Source organism: Punica granatum, chromosome 3, assembly GCF_007655135.1.
Source record: "Punica granatum isolate Tunisia-2019 chromosome 3, ASM765513v2, whole genome shotgun sequence".
In the NCBI taxonomy this organism is placed as follows: Eukaryota; Viridiplantae; Streptophyta; class Magnoliopsida; order Myrtales; family Lythraceae; genus Punica; species Punica granatum.
The window spans coordinates 20,333,067-20,353,405 of NC_045129.1; the positions used below are offsets into that span (position 1 = coordinate 20,333,067).

Below are 20,339 nucleotides of genomic sequence, written 5' to 3' on the forward strand. Positions count from 1 at the left end.
TAGCACGACTTCAAGGGATTCGGTTCAAATTTCAATTGGACCGATTATGCGAGCGCGAGTAAAAAAGTTTAAAGATGAACTCAACGGCCTGATTCAAGAGGTTTGGGTTCAAATAAATTCGTGGAGGCCATTGCACATGAACCACGTGTTCAACAAAGATATATCAACATGATTCAAGTTTTATAAGATTCTAGCCAAGTCTATGATGCAGAGGATTAACCCATGATAATGCCATTTTCTAGAGTGATTCACATTCTTGAGTGAAATTACGTAAGGGAGAGAATTGTGAGGTCCTTTCTTTCTAACTTTATTTTGCAGCAATCATGACTCACAACAATGCTAAGAGTATTCCCGAAGGTGCTACGGAGTTGGCTGATTTGAAAGTACTTATGGAGGCCATGATGAGTGAGATGAGGCGTGTGATAAGGTTGGAGTTAGAGTAGGTTCATGAACTGATAGATCAGATGGAGAACACACGTGTGGAGCAGCCACAAAACGCTCCTAATGCGCATAGGAGGGAAAGAGTTCAACCGAGAGAAGTGAGGGTTGAAGATGAAGAGAATTATGGGACTGGTTTTGATGAAGAAGATGATCGAGATTCGGTTGTTAATAATAGGAGACGTGCATGGCGGTTTAGAGAAGTTAGGAATCGATAAGACAATAACCTGGGCAGTATTAAGATGAAAATCCCATCGTTCCAAGGAAAGAGCGATCCTGACGCATACCTTAAGTGAGAGAAAAATGTGGAGTTTGTATTTGATTGTTACAGTTATTCCGAACTTAAGAAAGTGAATTTGGCAGTCATTGCATTATTGGATTATGCAATTATTTGGTGGGATCAATTAGTGATAAATAGATGAAGAAATAGAGAGCCACCTGTAGATACGTGGGAGGAAATGAAAAGGGTGATGAGGAAGCGATTTGTTCCTAGTTATTACTACCGAAAGTTGTATAATAAGTTGCAAAGTCTTAGGCAAGGTAACCGGAGTGTAGAGGAATATTTTAAGGAGATGAAAGTGGCCATGATTAGAGCAAATGTAGAGGAAGATCGAGAGGCTACTATGGCAAGGTTTTTGGCTGGATTGAACCGAGAAATTCAAAATGCCTTGGAATTACAACATTATGTGGAGCTAGAGGATATGGTGCACAAGGCCATCAAGATTGAGAACCAGTTCAAGATGAGAGGAAATACACGTGCAAGTCAAAGTCCAAGCACATCCATTTGGAAACCGAATCAGTGGAAGAAAGATGAGACACAATCCACGTCGAAGTTTAAAACCGAGCAAAAGCAAGAAGCAACCAGCCATGTTCCTCAAGGTAAAACCGACACTTCTACCTCCAGGAATCGTGACATTAAGAGTGTGTTTGAATTTAGAGTTGAGTTGAGTTGAGTTTTGGTTTTAATTGGTTTGTAATGATTGTATTGTTGAATTATGAGAAAAAGTGTGAAAAAGTAATGAATAGTTGAGAGAAAATAATGATTAAGTAATGATTATGTTGTTGAATTGTGAAAAAGTAATGAATAGTTGAGATAATTTAATATTCCAAATTGAATTGAATGATTAAAAAAGTTGAAAAAATTTTAAAAAGTAATGATTGTGTTGTTGAATTAAAGATAAGTGGAGTTGAGTTGAGTTGAGTTGAAAATTTTTTAAAAAACAAACACACCCTAAGTGTTTTAAATGCCAAGACAGGGGACACATAGCAAGTCAATGTCCGAACAAGCGGGTCATGGTGATACGAAACAATGGTGAAATTGTGACCGACATTGAAGATTTCGACATCGATGACATGCCGCCATTGGAGGACGTTCCCGAGGAGGAATATTTAGCCCCGGATGCAACGACATTGGTGGCAAGGAGAGCATTGAGCTTGCAAACAAAAGGAGTTGAAGAAGTGCAGCGGGAGAACATCTTTCACACTAGGTGCTACATCAAAGACAATGTATGTAGTGTGATTATTGATGGTGGCAGTTGTACTAATGTCGCAAGCACAACAATGATGGAAAAATTGGGACTGTCCATGTTGAAGCACCCGAAGCCGTACAAGCTGCAATGGTTACATGATAGTGGTGAGATAAGGGTTAAACAAGCAAGTGTTAGTTGCATTTCGAATTGGTAAATACGAAGATGAAGTGTTGTGTGATGTAGTACCAATGCAAGCAGTATACTTGTTGTTAGGGCGTTCATGACAGTTTGATAGGCGTGTAAAGCATGGCTTTACAAACAAATACTCCTTTGTACTGAATCAGCGATTAATCACTCTTGTACTATTGACAGCGCAGCAAGTATATGAGGATCAAGTGAGGTTGCAAAAAGAGAGTGATCAAAAGAAATGGAGTGATCAAAAGAAAAAGAGTGAAAATCAGAGAGAAAACAAAAGAATTTCTATGTAAAAATGAGTAAAATTAAGCGGGCAATGTTTTCAAATCACCCGATGATTGTACTTTTGTACAAAGAGGCATTTTTCAATACTAACGAACTTAACCCCGCTCTGTCTAGTTCTGTTGTTTCTCTTTCGCAGGAGTATAAGAATGTATTTCCCGAGGAAACACCACATGGGTTACCTCTAATCCGAGGGATTGAACATCAAATTGATTTTGTTCCCGGTGCGACAATTCCAAATCGACCATCCTATAAGAGCAATCCTGAAGAGACAAAGGAGCTTTAATGGAAGGTAAGTGAGTTGTTGGAGAAATGGTACGTGAGGGAGAGCATGAGTGTCAGCACCCCATTTTGGCCCATTAACTCCAACAGAGATCACTCGACCAAAGCTCGGGTCACTATTCACACCCGGGTCGACGGTCATGGACGTGCGGACCCGGAGACATGAACTGCAGGAAAGAGGCAGGGGCAATCAGAGGAAGCGGACATGCAACAAACCTTGGGACAGCAGAAGCCGGCACTATAGTACTATTCATCACCGAATCACCGGAGTATCAGAAGGTGTCTAATATGGGGTTCTAAAAATCCCTTATGGTACCAAAATGATCAATGACACTCCCGAGCGCATTTCAGAGCTCTCTTGCTCAAGCCGAGGCATTCCCGAACATTTGTAGATGCCTTCCTAATGGGGCTCTCGGGGACGCCCGATCAACGAACCAATAAACGGCCCCCGGAAATAGGTATGCACACACCCGAAGGTCACTAGGACCAGGGAATAGGTTTAAGACTGCTTTTTGGAACTCATCTTGGCTTCCCGAGAGGATCCCGACTTGGAAAAATGGGGCATTTCTACACAGAAACATTGCCAGAGACCCTTTTAACAATTCGTCGGTGTACGAAATCCATGCCAATCAATCCTAGAGACCTCGAAGGCTTGGGAGATGAACCCTGATCACATTGCACAATCCGGTTTGGGTTCCCGAATACCATTTCGGCAGTAAAAAGGCCCATTTTCACATGGAATCTTGCGCTCAGAGCTCTTTTGGGGAAATGTTGACGTCCGAGCTCTGCACCATCCATTCCCAGCAACCCCTAGGGCCTGGGAAATCATTTTGGCTCGGACCAAGCAAAGCATACCGGTCTCCCGAATGACGTTTTAATGGTCACAAACCCCTTCCGGCAAGCCTTCGGGACTCGTTTTTGACAAACAGAGATCGCAGTGGTTTCCGAACACATCAAAACATTCGGGAAGCATTGAGAGAGCCTCGTTCGCGGATTCCTAGGACGTCTCCGGTTACCGATCTTCGCTCGAGGCCAGCAGTCAACTGTTCCGCTCAATGCGAAAAATACACCAGTGCGAGCCTTACAACACGCAGAAGTGCAAACAGGCGTCGAGAGCGAACAACTTCACTCCGATCATCCAAACGAAACAAGACCGGCTTTCGAGTCCTCTGATCACCCGAGCATCCGCTTACAAGAAGCATGTCAATATTAGGCTCATTAAAACTGTATTCGCGCATACATCGATAATTCGTCGTTCAAGCGAATAACGGAAATCAAATGCACAATCAATCCAGCCCCGAGTTCTTTCGGCTTTCTTCCTAATCATGTGGGACCCTTGAGCTAGCCAAGCTGAGCCAAGCCATATTACACCCGTCACTTCCTTTCTCCCATCCATCACCTCCCATCATCTTTCAAGACAACTCCCCCCCCCCCCCTAATCCCTCTTAAAAATTTGGATCCCCTAAGTACCCCCCTCTAATTGCACTTTATTTCACTAATTATGCCTCATTAAGCCTCCTATAAGTTCCTATATATCATTAACACTAATCACAACTCAACTTCCATCATCTCTCTACCTTTCTCACACTAGGAGACATTTTCCAAGCTCTCTCAAAGTTCAGCAAATTCTAGGGGCGTGCAGCCCCTCCTCAGCCCAAAAAACGGGGCAAAACAAGGTTTAGCCGATCCCATTTTCCGGTGATCGCCACTCAACCCGAACCAAACTTGACCAAACTTCATATCCCACACGTACTCGACCTCCCGAGTCCGTTTCTGGTGTTAGTTTCTTAATTTGAGGCTCCCAGCACCTTGTTCCAGCTCTGTCTAGAAACAGTCCCTTACGTGGTTTTTCGATTTCTAGGCGAATGCTTCCCTCCCGACTTGCCCCGAGCACTAAACAAACCACATATCCCACATTTCTTCGACCTCCTAAGTCCATTTTCTGGCCTTAGATCTTCATTTTGAAGCTTTTAGCAGTCTGTTTTGCCCCTATCCAGAATCGGGCTCCCTAGACGGTTTCACGGCTTCCCGGGCTTCTTTGTTGCCATTCCTTCCCACGACCATGGCGAGTCGTGCCATCACTTTCTCAGGGTTCCTCACGACCCTCACTTTCCTGCGTGACGAGGTGGCTGCGTGCCGAGAGCTGTTCAACCGTGCACCACCGCTATTTCCCTCCATTCTCCCTTCACAGATTTTCCTAGTTCTTACCGGTTTTTTTGGCATCTTCCAGGAAAATTTGCTCGTACAATCCTCACGAAACCACCGCAAGCGTGATCCTCTTTCAGTTAGGAGTCCAATGCCACTGACCCTGTAGCAAAATACCACCGGGAGCCTCCGGGAGAGCCGTTTCTTTCCAACCAACCCAGTTAGGTCAATTCCGCCCAGTCGAGTCTGTCATTTTTTACTGATCCGATTTTGCTTTTTATTTCCAAAAAATCTAGGCGTACAATCTTACGAAACCACCGCAAGCGTGATTCTCAGCTAGTTGGGAGTCCAATACCACCGACCTTGCGTCAAAAGACCACCGGGAGCCTCCTGTAGATCCGTTTCTTCATCGGCTGCCATCGAGTCTTTTTTGCCCCGATTGGGTCTGTCATTTTTTTATTGATCCAAATTTACTTTTGATTTTCGAAAAATCTACGCTTGCAATCTTCACGAAACCAGCGCAAGCGTGATCCTTAGTCTCTTGGGAAACCAACACAACCGACCTTGCACGAAAAGGCCACCCCGATCAACCGGTACAGCCTCGAAAAGCCAGACTGCCAGTCGGGTTTGCCAGTCAACCCGACTTAACCGATTCGGGTCTGTTTGTTCCAGGGGGCATAACCGACTTCCCGAACCTGTTTTTCTGACTTTCCTCGACTTTTCCCGCATCCCGGGGCTAGGTATAATCATTCCCGACTTAAAGAAGTTATGACTTTTACGTTTTTTTTGCATTTGTGGGGCGATAAGGCAGTCAATGACCGATTTGCATGCAAGTTTACATTTTTATGCCATATTATGCATGTCTTCATCGTATAAAGTGCTAGCATGTCAGAAAAAGGCTTGAATCGAAGTCGATGAGACCGTGTTGGCTCGGGCAAGCCAAAGGAGCCTATCGACCTCACCCCAAGGGCCGAGAGCCCCTCTTGGCTTCCTCAGGCCTTGGATGGCCTTCTTTCTTCGACTCAAGTCGTTTCCCGAGTTTTTACATTTTTTCTCTTCCCATGAGTCGGCGCCATTTTATCGATTCCTTTAAACATTATGCTTGGGTATGTTTGCGTGCTTGTATTTGTTATCCGAGATCATGGCGGCACCGACTATGTAAAATGTGTGGTATTATCGTGTTTGATGTTTTATGCATGCAAGAAGCGGTCAAAACCGATATAGGAGACAACCCTTGACCTTCCTCAGGTTGAGGACGGCCTCCTCTATCGCTTTAAAATCGGTTCTTGGAATTGATTGCAATTACGTTTTTTTGTTTATTCATTAGTTTCGCGTTAGTTCGTATGTTAAACGCGTTAATTTTGAACAATCATTCCATTAATCCATAACATTTGAGGTTCAAGGCCTCAACCACTGAATAATTCCACAAAAGGGAAAGCGGGACGTATCATTCGGTTCAAATAAAATTGCATGAACTGAATATCAATTTATAAACGCGTTGACGAATCATGAACCGACGGAAATGCCCTTTTAAAATCCACAATTTCAAAACACCAAGACACGTAACACGAGCAAAGTTGGTGTCTATGGTGGACTTGTGCACCTTAACTCGAGTCCGAGCCCGATTTGAGGCGACTCAAGTTAAGGTATACAAAGTCTCCTTTAGACCCCTTCGTGTCACGTGATCTCAATTTTTCACTAACGCCTTATACATTTTGCAAACCAAGGGCATAACTGTCATTTTGTGATTTGCCGACATTCTAGGCATTAAGGAAGTTGAAACACCTTGATCTATGGGTAGGAAGGGGCAGCCTGTTCAAGTAGCCCGTTTCATCCACTTTCGGTGTTTCTATCATCTTATTGTAGATTCGGTAGTTATCGTTGTTAGTTCTGTCGCAAAACATATAATATCGGATTAACCATTCATTTGACTTAATCAAACATTAGATAATGGCTAGGTGGAATGCTAGGTTTCAAATCTAAAGTCAAAACATGAGTTCGGTGCATTCAGTGAAACCGCAATGTCACTAACATAATGGAATCTTAAAACAAACCCACGCACATAGTCGGTCTAGAACCGTATATTAGTACATCCATTCGCTTGCTTAGGGTAGATAAATTGTTTGCCAAATAACCTTGGTTAATAACTGATTAAATCACGTAAATTCGGCCTAATACACAACTTGTCTGTATTCATCTTTATTTATCAGTTTTCGTCAATTTCTATCAGTTTTCCCTGTTTTTCGTTATTACTTATTGATTTGTTGCAGTTTGAACCTGAACCCATAGGTCATGCCTATCACGGGGTCCAACGCCCTAAACCCTCGATCACGGGGCCCAACGCCCCTATACACGTCAAGCGCACGCAACCCGAGTGCGGAATGAGGTTTAGCCCCGACTCACCCCCTTGCTCCAAGCAGTGTCTATGTGGAAGACCACTTGGATCAGGTGCGTGAATCAAGGTTAGACAATCACTCGGGAGCTCGACCACTCCAACGGCCATCTTGAGAATCCATCGACTTTTTTGCTATCCATCGGTGTGAGACCCGACAAATTTCACATATATACATAGAAATATATACATATACATTAAATTACGTAAATCATATTTGCTTTACAAATGGTATTTTCAGACATATATATCTATATAGCATGTATACTATGTATAGATTTATTATTCTCTTCTCCAAGTGCTCTAAAACAACTGGAAATAATAATAACAGTAATCAAAAGAAATGGAAATAAAATAATGATTTGATTGGGGTGTTGGCTTCTTAATGGTGGAACTTACCACAGCAAATCTCTTCTTCTCCCTCTGTTATCTCTTCTACCGCCTCAATTTTCGTTTTGTCATTTTTCATTGTCCTTTTCTTTTCTTTTGTGGCTGGTAAGTTTAAAAAGCGAAAAAAAAAGTGCAGAATGGACCCACGTGGTCCAACTTTCTTCTTTCAGCAGCCCTTTTCTCCACCGCCTTTTTCTTCCTTTCCTTTTCTCCTTATCTCTGTTTTATTTTCACCCTTGTTTGTTCTGGTCAAAAAGGGAAACAAACAGAAATAGAGAGAGAAAGGTAAGAGGATTGAGAGATAGAGAGGAGCAGGGAGCAAGAGAAGAAGCTGAGAGCTCGGAAAGCACACAGGAGAGGAAGAGCGGGTGAGTAGGGAAGAAATAAGAAGAGGTTCGGGGAAGGTGGGAGCAAGGCCTGACAGTTAGTATATGTGAGGAACTAGGGAACCCAATTTAGTTGCGGACATCTTTAGGTACGTGAAGTTCCTATTTCGAATTATTTCTGTTGTTTGAATTCTATTGTATTGTTCAATTGGTAAGTTAAGAATTATGATTAGTTGGGTTATTAGATTGAAGGAATTTTGGGTGATAGCTTAATCTAGTTGTTTTTAGATGTAGGAATTTGAGAAGGCAACGATTGAAGGAAACATTGCAAGCTAATTAAAGGGAGGAAATATTTATAGTGGCATTTAGTTATCTTTAGGCTAGTTTACAAGAAAGAGCAATTATATTATGGTAATGCGTTAGTACGTAACTGATTCTCTTTCCTTTGGCTTTGTTGACTTGATTTTAGACTTCTTGTTGGCAACTTAGAAGCAACGGTTTAGTGGAAGTAGATAGGAAGAATGGGCAAGTAGTGTTAGTGTTGATTTGAGAGTGTAGGGAACTTTGATTGAATTTATCTAAAATTTTTCTTTGAGATTGGTCTGCTATGTCTATAATATGGTGGAATTTGCTTCTTCGATTAGTTGGGACATATGGTTGTTAGAGCTTTATGGAGGTATCTGATAATGACAGGTGCCTTGTGATGGTTTTGCTGGTTAAGTTAAGTGAGATTAGTGATAAATTGAGGAAACAAAACATCAGTTAATTTTGTAAGTTAAGTGATGCTATAAGGGTAAGTCTTACTGATTTGTGTGTGAATAAAATACCAGATGGGGCTGATGAGGAAGTATAGACAAGATAGAGGTGAACTTGATTATAGAAGTATTTTCGAAGTGAAATAGAGTTCAGCTAGCACCAATAAGAATAGTGATTATATTGTCTAGTTATAATATATGATTCGTTCTTATTGAAGCCAAAAGGGCTATGCTTGTAATTTAATTCTAAAAAGAAATAGTTAATCTAAAAAGGGTGTGCTAAGTGGTGTGATATTGTATTGTATTGTGTATGCATAATTTAGTCCTTGTTATGCTTACACTTGATTAGGGACCGAGGAGACTGAATTCCGGCATTTGAAAGGCTTGATTCGATGGACTATATCTTGGAGTTAGGTGAGTACTTTATTCCATTATGAAATGATATATATATATATATGTATGATATGTGAATACTCTATTCCCTTGTGAAATCATGTGTTATAATTATAGAAATTATTTAAGATGAATGTAGTGGTAGTTAGATTAAGGAATCGGTATTGCTATGTTGTGTGAACGGATCTGAGCAATATGGCCTTTGTGATTCACTTTAACCTGGGATATGCAGTGTGATTGAGTATGTGGATCGTGTAAGAAATATATGATGATAATGTGATTTAATTGGGAATATGATGGAAATTGTATTTGTGTATACGGAGGTTGTGATAATTTGATAATAAGAATTTGGTGTGGATTTATGATGTGTGATGGCCCGGTTGTAGTTGATTGTGTTTGTGATTGTTGTTTGACTATAGCCATGGGACCGCTGGACCCGGCGGATTACAAAATAGGCCAGATCGGCCGCTGGACCTAGCGGAATACAAATAGGGCCTGATCGGCCGCTGGACCCGGCGGAATATAAATAGGGGCATGATCGGCCGCTGGACCCGGCGGAATATAAATAAGGGCCTGATCGGCCGTTGGACCCGGCGGAATACAAACTAAGGTCAACTCTTACCGCCAGAGGTTAATAGGCGGCCCCCGCTTATGAGATATGGATATGGGGAGTTGAGAATGATATGAGAGAGATGTGCGGGGTCACGGAACCGTCACAACTCTGTTGCGAGGAAATGCAACCCTATGGCTATATTGATTTGGTTGTGTATATTGTTTGTTGGGTTTGATTGCAGTAGATGTGATGATTATTGCGATTGTTTGAATTATTTTATGGAAGCCGTGTTGTTTGTTAATTTGATTTAATTAGGTTATGAATGCAAGGGGATGTTGAGTTAATGGTTAATTCTAATAATAGTTTTATATGGTTATAAAGGCAATTGATTGTTTGTGAATGTATTTAGCAATCATTTGTACGTATTATATAATCGGTCGTGTGGGTGAATTAATCGATAGACTTGGTTATGCTAGTATTATCTATATGAATATTTGGTTGTTTAGAATATATTTATTAGTTAATATCTATTTATTTTGCTTTGGAATATTGTACTCACTGAGATGCAGCTCACACCCTGCATATATTTTTCCAGACAAGCTTTCAAATTACGTGGAGGAATCACTTTTTGACATCGGGGATCAGCTCGAAGAATTAGGTAGGAACCTTAGTTATTGGATAGATATTCTTTTTGTATAGAATGGATTTGAAAATGTTACGACCTGAAAATTTTGTTTGGTTGTATCACTGACGTGGGTGCGGAAAAGTAATCTCCGGAGATGTGTATATACATATTAGAGTTTGTTGGATTGGTTATATACTTTGGAAATTTATTGGGATGCAGGTTTTTACGTGAATAGTTTTATGTGATAATGGATTCGAAGAAATTTAGAAAAATTTCTCTCAAAATTTCGGGTCGTGACAGTCGGTCCGGTCGGACCCAACCCTCGGCTCCTTGAGCCCGCGTTGCTTTAATTTATTTTTTGATCATTCACAAAACGCACGGCGAGTCGAGAGGAATATTGGCCCAACATGAACCGATCGGGATCCATGTGTTTTATTCAGTTTTATTCTGTAATTATTCGAGAGCACATTGTACGGACCCGAATGTGGACTCTCGTCGGGGCCCGCATGCGCGCGACCTAAAATCGCGCGGCTTGACGGATTGTTCCACTTTCCCGTGGGGACGCGTGACGGACACACGTGAGAAGGAGTCGCCACTTATCATTTTACGACCCGAAAGTCGAGAGCGGATAAGTTACGCTGGGTCTAGGGGTATGGAACACCTAGTTGTTATTAAGGCATTGGTCTGTGCGGAACCGGAAAATCCGTGTTCGGGGGTTCATGTTACATGCGGGCCTATATCCCGCATGCCCTTTTGGTACTCTGGTTTGCTAGGCTTGCATGTTTTATTATTTACCGCATGGATTAAGTTGCGCTCGGCTCGCACGTTTTGACACCGTAAGTTCGATGAATCAAACAATATCAGTTGAGAAGCCGAGAGAGAAGTAAATTTGTGTGTTAGGGAATTGGTTCACAATCTCACGTTACAGTTCATCAAACCATAGAGGTTGAATCCCTGCGTGAACCAGAACCATGAGATCTTGGATTTACCTGTGTCTAGGCAAGCATTAGATCGATTCGATTAATTCGACTCTCGGACCGTTTGCTCACCGACTATAATTCTTACAGAATGAATGTACAAAATAAAATCCTTACAATTCTCTCAGAAATACAATAAAATATAAATTACAAATGATCGAATTCCAATCGATTCGCGTTCAGTTATTATCCCACTCTAATTCACCGTGAGTTTAGGGAAAAACCGAAGAAATGGAACTCGATGCACGCTCTCACTGAATAGGGTGTTGGACCCTGTGAGTGATGATTAAGGCATTGGACCCTGTGATTGATGATTAGGGTGTTGAACCCTAATATTATTCGGCTTAGGGATCAAGCTCGACCCGCATGACAAACAAGTGCAAAAAGGTAACACACAACATGTTAATAATAGACAAAGTGTTTGTTACTGTCAAATGTACATGTTTTAGCAAATTATTAATCCGGGGTACTTTGGCATGCAAATCCTATCCTAGACAAACAAACGCGTGCTAATGTTTTAGCATTCGGCTTTGGTTTGACAACCTGATATATTGGATGTCCGTAGTCAAGTTTCTTGTGTGTGGATTGCTTTTACAGTTGTTCTGTATTGTGACACTGAATTTCCACTGAATTAGCCAAACTCGTGTTTTGATTCTAGATTTGGAATCTAGAATTCCTCCTAACCCTTATCTAGTGTTTGGTTAGGTCGAGTGAAAGGTTAATCAGCCTTTTGCATATTTTCTGACAGAGATAACTGTTCTAGTTACCCGAGTTTATGTTAGGATGACAAAAACTCATTAGTTATTTAAGAAAAGGCTATGCAGATGAACCTGCACCTGAACAGGTAGCCCGTTCTTATCCCGCACTATAGTGTTTTCTGTCATGCTAACCCTAGGGATATCGCTGAATTGTGAAAAAACGATTTTGCCCTTTATTTGAAAATTATTTTCAGAAAAGGGGAAACATCGTAGTGTGGGCCACCTTGACCTATAGCCAGTGTCGACCAATTCCCTGGATCGTCCAAGGTTGTGCAAGAACCCCGAAAAGGCCAAAGAACCGGTCGATCTGTCTAGAAGTGATCTAAAAAGATCTTCTGTATCTTAACATGAGTTACTTGGAATTAGGTAAAAACTCAAGTTAAGACACATAAGCCTTTTTCAGACGTCCTGCTACATCGGATCGTGCGTTTCGGGTTTTGAAATTGATAAGTTTGAAAAGGGCACCAACGTCATTTAACAACTCATCGACGCGAGTTATCAGTTAATGGCCAATTCGTATAAACTTGTTTGAATTGAATGAATTAACCGTGTGAGCGTCCCGATTAACCCGTTAGTGAAATTAATGCTTAAGGGTTGTGCCGAATGCATTAATTACGAAAACGATTCGTGACTCGGTGACCAAGACGGGTCAAGAAAGACCGAGGATGATTCGGCCAACGATGGCCGAAACACCCTTTGGTCCTAATAGGCCCGAAAGGGTCTCCGAATTGCAAATCCATGCATATTTTGGTTTGGAAAGACATTTCAAGTGAGATTCTCGATGTAATTGAGCTTGCAAATTACACGAAATCGAGAACGGATTTAAAACGGGAAGAGGAAGCCTCATGGAACCCGAATAACTCCATGAGACTCTCAGCCTATTCTCCTTGGAAAAAGCCGAGAGGTCTCATGGCTTGTATTTGGTTTCACGAGTTTTCTCCGTCTTGTTTTGAATCGTTTCTCGCATGCTCAAACATCAAAAATGTTAAATAACACGATTAAACGAAAGTCGTTATTATCATGATTTAAATAACACATTCAAACATGCAACCATGCACAAACATATTATTTAAGGAATCGATAAAACAATACCGACTTCATGGATGTGAGAAAAACAATAAAACTCAGGAAACAATTTAAATCGGGGCAAAGGAATCCGGTCTTGACCCAAAAAGGTCAAGAATGCTCTCGGTTACCTCATGGAGAGGTTAACCCGAACGATCTCGGCTTTTCCGGGTCGGGATGGTTTCCTCGACTTCGATTTAGATATTTCCTGACATACTAGCACGTTAAACGATGATAAACATGCATGGTGTAATAAGGAAATTGCATAAAATTAAAGTTCGGAATTAAAATCATGCTTAAAACCCCTTAAAACTCCATAAACACAACAATAATATAAAAGTCCTAGCTCTTCTAAGTCGGGAATGGTCATACCTAGTCCCGAGAGGTGGGATGGGACCTTCAAGAGTCGAGTTGGACCGTTGGTGGGTCGGGTTTGGCTGTTTTGGCTTGAACAGACCCGAATGGTAGCAACAGACCCGACTGGAAAGGTGGACAGACCCGACTGGCACAAGTAGGGTCGGACGTCGCCACGGAGGCTCCCGATGGAATTTTGAGGCAAGGTCGGCGGCCTTGGATAGCCAAGGGACCCCTCTAGGTGACCGTGATGGTCGTTTGTTCCCAGAGTTGTGGGGTTGACCCATACAGTCCTGCAAAAATCACCGAAAACAGAGCACGTCTGGAAACTGGCCCAACTGGGCAGTTTTCGGGTCGGAATTCATAACGGTGGATTTTGATGGAATATTTGAGCAAGGCCAACGGCTCCTGACTCATAACTGACCCCTGGAGGTGATAGAAGTGGTCGTTCATCGAAAGGGGTCATGGATCGACCCGATCTACAAGAAAACCGAACAGACAGTTAGAAACGCCGGCCCGACTGAGCAGTTTTCGGGTCGGAATTCATAACGGTGGATTCCGATGGAATTTTTGAGCAAGGTCGGTGGCTCCCGACTCCTAACGAACCCCTGGAGGTGTTTGATGGGTTTTTAAAGTTCTGACCGACTCGAAAGTGTGAGAAAACATGGTTGAAAGTTTTGACCCGGCTGGGCCAAAACTGTGCTCGATTATGTAATGAGCTGATTCTCTAACTTAGAGGCTTCAAACTTGAAATCTAAGCTCAGAAATGGATAGAGGGGGTCGAAAACATGTAGGATATGAAGTTTGGTGAAGTTTGGATTTAAGTCGGGATGGATTCCGACTTAAGTCTTGAGTGTTTTGCTTGGTTTTTGGGTGGTTCTTGCTTGCTGCGATTTTGCTGAAGTTCGTGGGAGGTTGAGAGCATTTGTTTGAGTGAGAAATGCTAGAGAGAGAGTGCTTGAAGGTGGATGATTAAGTTAATGACATTTGGACAATATATAGGAAAGCTTAAATGCAAGATTAATGAAGAAAAGTGCAATTAAGGGGCATGGATTAGGAGATCCGAATTTTTAATGAAGATGGGGATGAAGACTTCTTGAAATGCATTAATGAAGAAGAGCCAAATGCATTGATGAAGGTGGAATGTTGAAGTGAAATGGTAGGCTTGATATTTTGAAGAAGGATAAGGCAAGTTGCCTGGAGAAGATGCCAAGGAAATGGGCGGCAATGGCAAGGGATAGGGCTGGTCATGACTGACCGTGGGCCCCATGGGTTTGAGAGGAAGTTCGGGACAAAGTTCGGGTCTCGATTGATCGCGAGTTCGAGGCTCGTTGCTAAAACAAACGTCGAATTATCAATTTGCACGCGAAAACAATTCAAACAAGCCCAAAATCATCCATTTTGCCCAAATGAATGTTCGTGTGGTTTTTGGCTCAGAAGCCAGTTTTGCTCATTTCAAGCGATCAGAGCAAAGTTAGCCATTTCTGAATGCACATCTCGTGTTTGCATTCCGCGTTGGTCATTTTGACGTCCATTGTCAATCAGACTAGATAATTGACCCTTAAGCCAGTATTGTCAACGTGAAGTCGGAGACGTCCTAAGAGTTCGAAGCCGGATTTCTCAGAATGCTTCCTGAGTTGCTTGGGCGCTCCGGAAATCACTGTGATATCCGTTTGTTGAGATTGGACCTCTAAGGACTCGAGAAATGCATCTGAGACCTCTAAAGCACTACTCGAGAGGTCTAGATGAGTTGTGTGATTTATTCCGACGATTCCACGTTGAGCCTTGAGAAGGCTAGCACTGTGTAGGGTAGATGTCCGGCGTCAAGTTTCTGTAGAAAGGACCTCCGGATATGCATTTCCACTGAAAATGGCCATTTCTACTCCTCGGAGGTTACTCGGGAAACTGAAAAGGGTTTTGCTGTCTGTTTTGCCCTATTGCAAATGTCAGCTAGAGTTTTCAGGGCAATGCAGGGTCAACTTTGTTTGCCGTTATTCTGTCAGACTAGTCTCCGGTTATGCATTTCCGAAGATGGGCATACCCGTTTTGTCACTCGGAAGTCATTTGAAGTGTCTGTGTGGCTTTCAAGAGACAATATGAAGTATTACTCATGTTCTGTATGCTTGTGGGGCATAGCCGTATCTGACATTTAGAATTAACTTTTCTCCGAGAAACCGGCATTTTTGAATTTCTACTGAAAAGTTGTATGTATACAGAAAGTTGTTCTGTATAGAGCAGATGATTCGCGAAATACGTTTGAAGACACTTTTCATCTGTTTGGCATTGATGTGGATTTTTGAAGTCTAATATTGGCTATCTTTCGATGGACGAGCGAACTATCGGAAAATAGGGATGTCCACGTGGTATGCTGAAAATGCCGGTTTTGGACGTTGTTGAGCTCTCTAGTCACTCTGTTGCCCTTTGGTGACCCCTAGAGTCCTTATGTCGTGTGTATATGTCATCTGCTTCATTTTGCTGACTTGAGAATGAATAGTGATTTCTCGCTCTATGGAGCCTTCTTCTGTGATAACGCTCAAGTCATGGAATTGTTTGCTATTGATGGACATTGTTTGACTTGTGGACCAAAATGGGGTGTTGACACACATTGTGAGGACATTTATTTGTGCATTCCTCCATTCATTGTAAGAATCCCCGGTCGGCGAGCAAGAGGTCTGAGTGCAGAATTGATCGAGTTGATTCATTTATCCGGAAGGCAAGTAGATTTAACATCTCATAGTTTCGGTTCGCGCGGGGAATCGACCACCATGGCTCGATGAATCGTAGCTAGGATAGTGAACCGTTTCTTCGACGCACGAACCTACTTCCCTTTCAGATTCTTGATTCGAATCGATCAATTCATTGGTTTTACGACGTCAAAACGGGCAAAGAAAGTGCAACATAATCCATGCTGTAAATAAATAATAAACGGCAAGCCTAGCAAGCTAGAGTACCCAAAAGGGCGTGTGGGATATAGACCCACACGTAATAAAATCCCCGAATTCGAAATTTTCGGTTCCATACAGGCCATTGCCTTAGCATACTAGGTGTATCACATACTCCTAGACCCGGGTAACTTACCGGCCCTTGACCTCCGGGTCGTAAAATAGTAGGTGACGACTCCTTCTCACGCGCGTCCGTCGCGCATCCCCGGGAAGATGGATACTCCCAAGCCACGTTGTATAAGCAAGCGCATGCGTACCCTGACGAGATTAAAATTCGGGTGCGCACAATGAGCCCATGCGCCGTTCCAGTTATACTTGTACCTAAGAAGGATGTGCGTTGATTGCCGAGCAATCAACAACATAATGGTACAGTATCGTCATCATATTCTTCGCTTATATGATATGTTAGATGAGCTGCATGGTTCTTGTGTATTTTCTAAAATTGATTTAAAGAGTGGTTATCATCAGATTAGAATAAAAGAAGGAGATGAATGGAAAACTGCATTTTAAAACAAAATATGGTTTGTATAAATGGTTAGTTATGTCTTTTGGTTTGACTAATGCTCCGAGCACTTTTATGAGACTTATGAATTATGTTTTGCGTGCATTTATAGGTAGATTTGTTGTTGTTTACTTTGATGATATACTCGTTTATAGCAAAAACTTGGATGATCATAAGGTACATTTGAAATCTGTTTTAGATGTGCTTGGGAAGGAAAAATTATTTGCTAATCTAAAGAAGTGTACCTTTTGCACCGATAAGCTTGTATTTTTGGGATTGTTGTTAGTGCATAAGGTATACAGGTTGATGAGGAGAAGGTACGTGCAATCCAAAAGTGGCCGAGTCCTACAAGTGTAAGTAATGTTCGTAGTTTTCATGGACTTGCTAGTTTTTACCGACGGTTCGTAAAGGACTTTAGTAGCATAGCAGCACCACTTACTGAAGTGATCAAAAAGAACGTTGGATTTAGATGGGGAGAAGAACAAGAGAAGGCGTTTCAACTAATTAAAGAGAAGTTGATCAACGCTCCTTTATTGTCTTTACTTAACTTTTCAAAAACTTTTGAGATTAAATGTGATACTTCAAGTATTGGTATATGTGCAGTTCTTACGCATGAAGGACGACCAATTGCTTTCTTCAGCGAAAAACTAGGTGAGGCAACCTTAAACTAGACAAGGAGTTGTATGCATTAGTTCGGGTTTTAGAGACGTGGCAGCACTACTTATGGCCTAAGAAGTTCGTGATTCACACCGATCATGAGTCCTTGAAACACTTGAAGGGCCAACACAAGCTAAACAAAAGACATGCTCGATGGGTGGAGTTTATTGAGACGTTTCCATACGTCATTCGATATAAGCAAGATAAGGAGAATGTGGTCGCCGATGCACTTTCTCGCAAGTATGCATTACTCTCTACACTTGATGCAAAATTGCTTGATTTTGAGCACATAAATTTATATGCTGTTGACCATGAATTTTGTGAGGAATATTGGGCTTGTGAGAAAACCCATTGTGGTAAGTTCTTTAGGCATGATGGGTTCATGTTTCAAGAGAATAAGTTATGCGTGACTAATTGTTCCTTGATGGAGTTATTAATGCAAGAATCTCATGGTGGGGGATTAATGACACATTTTGGAGTTGCAAAAACTTTAGTTATTTTGCAAGAACACTTCTATTGGCCACATATGAAAAGAGATGTTGAGAGAATTTGTGGTAGATGTATCACATGTAGGCAAGCCAAATCCAGAGTGCAACCTAATGGTTTGTATACTCCGTTACCTATTCCTAGTGAGCCTTGGATTGATATTTCAATTGACTTTGTATTAGGATTACCTAGGACTAAACGAGGGAGAGATTCAATTTTTGTGGTTGTTGATAGATTTTCTAAGATGGCACACTTAATTTCATGTCACAAAACAGATTATGCTTCGCATGTTGCTGATTTGTTCTTTAGGGAGATTGTAAGATTACATGGCATGCCTAGAACAATTGTTTCGGATAGAGATGCTAAGTTCTTGTGCTATTTTTGGAAGACTTTGTGGTGTAAGTTAGGTACTAAGCTATTGTTTTCTACTACTTGTCATCCACAAACTGATGGTCAAACTGAAGTAGTAAATAGGACTTTGTCTACTTTGTTGAGAGCAATCATTAAAAAGAACATCAAAACATGAGAAAAGTGTTTACCACATGTTGAGTTTGCTTATAACAGATTTGTTCATTATGCTACTAAATTTTCACAATTTGAAATTGTTTATGGATTTAATCCTTTAATTTCATTGGATTTATCTCCTTTACCTTTAATTGAGCATGTTAATTTAGATGGCAAAATGAAAGCTGAATTTGTCAAGCAGATTCATGAGAAAGCAAGACTCAACATTGAGCGAAGAACGGAACAGTATGTAAAACATGCCAACGAGGGGCGTTATAAGTTAATTTTTGAACCCGGAGATTGGGTTTAGTTGCATATGAGGAAAGAGAGATTTACAGCGCAAAGACGTTCCAAATTACTTCCGAGAGTGGATGGTCATTTCCAAGTCCTAGAGCGCATTAATGACAACGCTTACAAACTAGACTTTCCTGATGTTACAATGTAAGGGCTACAATGTAAGTGCTACTTTTAATGTTGCAGATTTGCTTCCTTTTGATGTAGGTGATGATTTGAGGGCAAATCTTTTTCAAGATGAGGGGAATGATGCAAATCGTAGCACGACTTCCAGGGATCCAGTTCAAGTTCCAATTGGATCGGTTACGCGAGCACGAGCAAAGAAGTTTAAAGATGAACTCAATGGTATGATTCAAGAGGTTTGGGCTCAAGCAAATTCGTGGAGGCCCATTGGACATGAACCGCGTGATCAACAAAGATCCATCAACACGATTCAAGTTATAGAAATTCTGAACAAGGTTAAATTCAACAAGTGTTTGAGGAAGTTTCTAGAATATTGAAGATCAAGAGAAGATATCATCAGATTTATTTAAAGTTTAAATCTGATGGAGATATTCTAGGAATATTTAGATTTCATGTCTTTATAGATTAAGTTATATCTCTATAAATACTTTAGATTTTATTTTCCTTACTTTACGATGAGACATGGCCAGATTACGATAAGATAAATACTCATCTTGTCAATTTTTAAGAGGAGAAACATTCAGAAAATTGTGAGAGTATTCTCTTTGGTTCTTGACGAACTAATTCGATCTTATCGAAAAGTTCCGTGGCGTTCATCATCGACTTATCAAACGGCTTTCCACTATCGTTTGTGGCGTCTTCCTATACCGAGGTTCTTGTTTCGCAATAAACAACGGGTTGATGTCAGTTATACCAAGGTTTTTGTTTATGTTGTAAACAACGGGTCAAGGGTTTGTCAATCAAATCTAATCGTGGAACGATCTTGGAATCCTTCAGTTGTCGGGTCTCGTCATTCTTGACGGGAATCGCATCACCTTCAGAAGCAAAATGGTCAATCACAGTGTCACCACGTAAACGATGGACTGAAACCCATTTGAAGACTTCTTCTTGGAGATCGCATGAAAGTTGGGGCAGGCGCCAAGAACACCAACAATGAGACAATATTGCCCAAGAGACCCCAATTCAGCGATTTATGCAAAGGAGCATCGTGCAAAAGCAAGGCAAACAAAACCACGGACTTCCACTTGCTGAATTTCCTCGCAGAGAAACTAGCACCACAATACTTCACCTCTATATAAAGGGCGCTCGTCAAGGGAACCTTCGTCGGCTCGTTACGCATTGATTTCCTAAAGTAGCATGTGCATGGTCCTTGAGATCTCCGCTAACAGGTGCGTTTTGTTCCAATAATTATCTGCATTGATTAAGTGCAGAATATAAGCAGTGATACATCATCAAGCTTAAATTATATGTTGGGCATCAACTAACATCCTTGCATGATTTTTATTTTTGTGTTAATATGAGAAGTAGCGTACGATGGTCTGGAACTTACAGCGGTTGAAAGTCTATAATTTGTAGACTAAAAGATAGTTGG

The 20,339-nt window shown here is 41.4% G+C and overlaps 1 long non-coding RNA gene across 1 annotated transcript; it reads left to right on the forward strand.

Annotated features, from left to right (window-relative positions):
• The first annotated feature begins 7,852 nt into the window (after nt 1-7,852).
• LOC116199101 lies at nt 7,853-10,488 on the forward strand. The gene is made up of 3 exons (XR_004155464.1): nt 7,853-8,068; nt 9,024-9,088; nt 10,216-10,488. It is a non-coding gene; the product is annotated as an uncharacterized LOC116199101 (long non-coding RNA).
• Nucleotides 10,489-20,339: the final 9,851 nt, after the last annotated feature.